Source organism: Littorina saxatilis, linkage group LG8 (genome assembly GCF_037325665.1).
Source record: "Littorina saxatilis isolate snail1 linkage group LG8, US_GU_Lsax_2.0, whole genome shotgun sequence".
Classification (NCBI taxonomy): Eukaryota; Metazoa; Mollusca; class Gastropoda; order Littorinimorpha; family Littorinidae; genus Littorina; species Littorina saxatilis.
Window position 1 is genome coordinate 25,456,176 of NC_090252.1, and position 4,576 is coordinate 25,460,751.

General features: G+C 40.1%; 1 long non-coding RNA gene across 1 annotated transcript; it reads left to right on the forward strand.

Annotated features, from left to right (window-relative positions):
* The first annotated feature begins 477 nt into the window (after window positions 1-477).
* On the forward strand, window positions 478-2,893 carry LOC138972240 (uncharacterized). Its single transcript, XR_011457510.1, has 4 exons — window positions 478-603; window positions 1,547-1,678; window positions 2,080-2,217; window positions 2,770-2,893. It is a non-coding gene; the product is annotated as an uncharacterized lncRNA (long non-coding RNA).
* The last annotated feature ends 1,683 nt before the right edge of the window (window positions 2,894-4,576 follow it).

Sequence of the window (4,576 nt, forward strand, 5' to 3'; positions counted from 1 at the left end):
AGTCCAATCAAGTCCAAGTCCAATCAAGTCCAAGTCCAATCAAGTCCAAGTCCAATCAAGTCCAAGTCCAATCAAGTCCAAGTCCAATCAAGTCCAAGTCCAATCAAGTCCAAGTCCAATCAAGTCCAAGTCCAATCAAGTCCAAGTCCAATCAAGTCCAAGTCCAATCAAGTCCAAGTCCAATCAAGTCCAAGTCCAATCAAGTCCAATGTAAATCAAGTCCAATGTAAATCAAGTCCAATGTAAATCAAGTCCAATGTAAATCAAGTCCAATGTAAATCAAGTCAAATGTAAATCAACTCAAATGTAAATCAACTCAAATGTAAATCAACTCAAATGTAAATCAACTCAAATGTAAATCAACTCAAATGTAAATCAACTCATCCCAGATTATACTTAAATAATGAAGTAGTAGAACAAGTAGTTATTGCATTAACTTGTGACCTGACATGGTGGTTTTGCTCACAGACTGCAAGGCAGGTTACTATGGGGACGTGTGCACCAGGAACTGTTCCAGCAGAACAAGGCGCTGCCTGGAGTGCACCCGGGATGGAGATCGATGTACACGTTGTCAGACCAACTTTCAGGAACCCTACTGCACAGGTAACGTTCGCCTTCGTTTGGTTACAGTCATTATGCACAGACAGTGATGCAAACATAATTTAGACTTTTTCACCACCCATGAACTGACACGAGTTGCATGAGTTGAGTATAATGATAATGCTTTTGTAACTCCAAAGAGTGAATACTCTTGCCTTTACTGAGGCAAGCTTTCCCCACATGCTTTTGGTCCCCGTGTTTCAGACACACCTCTCGCTAGGGATTGGCCTATTATGTCACGTGGGAAAGTGTGACTCAAAAACAGCAAGCGTAGTCACACTTTGACAACCAATGCAAACCCGACAGAGTTATTTATGAACATCGTCTATTTTTCTTGATATTGCAGTTACAAAAGCATCTACTCAGCTCATGCGCACTGAGTCATGCGCTAGCTTAAAAAGAGTTTAACATTAAATTCCCCCTGAAAACGGAGAATGACTGCCTAGCGTCTAAAATAGAGAGGGATGGTAGCTTAAAACCCCTAAACGCCGTAATAGTATAGGTATTACAACTTGAGAACATAGAGGAAGAAGAAGACTGGGTTAAGATTTGTTTCGAAACTTGTAAATAATGTGTCGTTTTTCAGAGCAACAGACGAGCAGTCAGATCTCTGATAATATAACAGCAGAGGGTGGTTGTACAATCGTTGTGGAAACCCTATCAATTTATAGTTTAAGAGAGAGAAGGAGGAGGATAAACAGAGAGATGTAGACAGAGAGCGAGGCAGAGAGACAAACAGACAGTCAAGCAGATAGAGACATTTGAGTTTGTATCTAGTCATAATCCTTATCTGCAATAAAACAACAACAACAACAACATGAAAAACAACAACAACAACAACAACAACAAGCTCGATTTTGGTTATTTTCTGATTTGATTCTTTGTTCTCACACCGTGTCTTCATTTCATCTCATTCATTGTCTGCATTATGTCTTCACATGCTCAGTGTGTAAGAACGGATACTACGGAGCGAACTGCGCAGAGCAGTGCGGGAACTGCAAGAACTCCGCAGTCTGCCACAAAACCACCGGCCACTGTTCCTGTGTGGACGGCAAGCAGCCACCCCTCTGTAAGACAGGTCTGACCTTAATTTGTTTTTCTCTTGTATTGGCTGCTATACTGTAAGGTTGGAAACAAGACCCACAGACACAGAGTTACACAGAGCCACAAAGACGGAGACAGACACACGAACGCACAGACACACAGACAGCCCCCCCCCCACACACGCACACATACATGCTCGCACATACATACACATACATACACATACGTACATACGAGCGTGCGACAGATTCAGATGGCTTAATATCTTTCTAAAGGCTTCAATGTTTGCAATGTGTTTTTTTGTTTGTGTACGCTGGACTTGACGAAGCGATGCATGTCCAGAAGCAGTTCTATAGTTAGAACGTTAAACAATGAACAATGTGAGTTCTGATGTGTGAAGCTCACTAGCAATTGCCATGTCTCTTTCCCTAACAGACTGCGTTGGTAATTCATACGGAGAAAACTGCACCAATAAGTGTGGCTTTTGTCAAGGGGGACAAGCATGTAACGCCGTGACAGGGGACTGTATCGGAGGCTGCCAGGCTGGCTGGCTGGGAGCGGCTTGTAAAGATCGTGAGTTGTTGATTTCAACAGATTTGTTCTAGGCTTTGTTTGTTTGCTTAACGCCCAGTCCACCACGAAGGGTTATATCAGGGCGGTGCTGCTTTGACATTTAACGTGCGCCACACACAAGACAGAGGTCGCAGCACAGGCTTCATGTCTCACCCAGTCACATTATTCTGACACCGGACCAACCAGTCCTAGCACTAAACCAATAATGCCAGACGCCAGGCGGAGCAGCCACTAGATTGCCAATTTTAAAGTCTTAGGTATGACACGGCCGGGGTTCGAACCCACGACCTCCCGCTCACTGGGGGGACGCCTTACCACTAGGCCACCGTGTTGCGGTGATTTCAACAGAACACTCAATCAAAATGAACTTTTAAACGGCTACATCCGCTTTCTTTCTTCTTCCTAATCGAATGGGGTGCTTTTATAAAAGTTTTATAGAATAGACTCAGCATTTAAACGGTCAAATGTCAATATATATATATATAGACGAGAACCTTTAAAGCATCTTTTGTATGTCTCTCGTATTTCATACTTTTTTGTAATTTTTCTCAGAATGCCCTGATGGTAACTATGGGTACGAATGCAACCAAACGTGCGGAAACTGCCGAGAGAACACCACCTGTCGTCATGGCAACGGCGAATGCCCGAATGGTTGTGCAGAGGGGATTACGGGAACACTGTGTTTAAAAGGTAAACACATTCAAACATCTTTAATTTCGTAAAAAAAGGCTTCCATCCAATGGAGACCATCTGTAAATTAAAACAAAAAAGCTTTATTTTGAACCTGGTAGATTCCTGAACATAAAAGAAATGTGTTGCTGGATACTATAAGATGTTTGATGGGTTGTTGACTATGGCAATCCGAATGGTGCAAATGTCCCTTTTAGCTCTTGATGTCTAAATAACACATTATTTAGCTAAATAACGCGTTATTTAGCTAAACAATGCTTTATTTAGCTATATCATGCATTATTTAGCTAAATAATGCATTGTTTAAATTAAACAATGCATTATTTACAGATACAGAAAAAAGAAAGCCCAAAGCACTAAATAATGCATTGTTTAGCATAAATAATAGATTGTGTTTGTAAATAACTCATTATTTATAAATAATTACGCGTTTTCTCTAAACAATATATTATATGTAAATAAAGTGTTATTTAGATAAATAAAATATTATTTAGATAAATAAAATATTATTTAGATAAATAAAATATTATTTAGATAAATAAAATATTATATGTAAATAAAATATTATTTAGATAAATAAAATATTATTTAGATAAATAAAATATTATTTAGATAAATAATTTATTATTTAGATAAATAATTTATTATTTAGATAAATAATTTATTATTTACTGTTTTTGCCTTGACATAGTATTATTACGCTAAATAATGCTTTATATAGCTATATAATAGGTTTCCGCTATATAATTCATGATTTGGTAAATAATACATTATATACCGTAAATAAAATATTATATACCGTAAACAATTCATTGTTTAGCGCATCGCGAAGCCGTTTTTTCTCTTGTTGTTTTTTTCCACGTGTTTCCGTGGATCCGAGAGAGCGCTGTTGATTCTCCACTGTCTTGGCAAACCCAGTATCCAGTACTCCACATCCGGTTCCGCCAAGGGACTGGGTGGCCGAGTGGTAACGCACTTGCGCTCGGAAGCGAGAGGTTGCGTGTTCAGGCCTGGGTCAGGCCGCAATTTTCTCCCCCCTTTCCTAACCTAGATGGTGGGTTCAAGTGCTAGTCTTTCGGATGAGACGAAAAACTGAGGTCCCTTCGTGTACACTACATTGGGGTGTGCACGTTAAAGATCCCACGATTGACAAAAGGGTCTTTCCTGGCAAAATTGTATAGGCATAGATAAAAATGTCCATCAAATACCCGTGGGACTTGGAATATAAAAAAAAAAAAATTCCATCTCACACGGCATTAAGTCTCAGGAAACATGAATACACGCATGCAGGAAAAAAAAATATGGGTAGCGCCGTGTGTATGGCAGCTCGCTTTCCCCGGGGAGAAAGCAGCCCGAATTTCCATGAGGGTAACCTCACTGGACTGTAAATCTTATCCAATCCAATCCAATCCAATCCAATCCAATCCAAATGTAATCAAGATGGCTACACAAGCACAAGGGAACGTTCCCGCTGAATTGATCAGAACTCTAACTACAGCGGTTGTCCAGGAACTGGCACTGCAAAGGGTTCGTATTTTAAAGTTTTATGGGGGAACATCTTTTACATCTGGACATGGAGAATGAACGACTGCGAACTAAATTGCTGCTGTTGTACCATCAGTTGAAGTTAGCCACCTGACAAGAAGATGGTCGGAAGCGAAGCGGATGT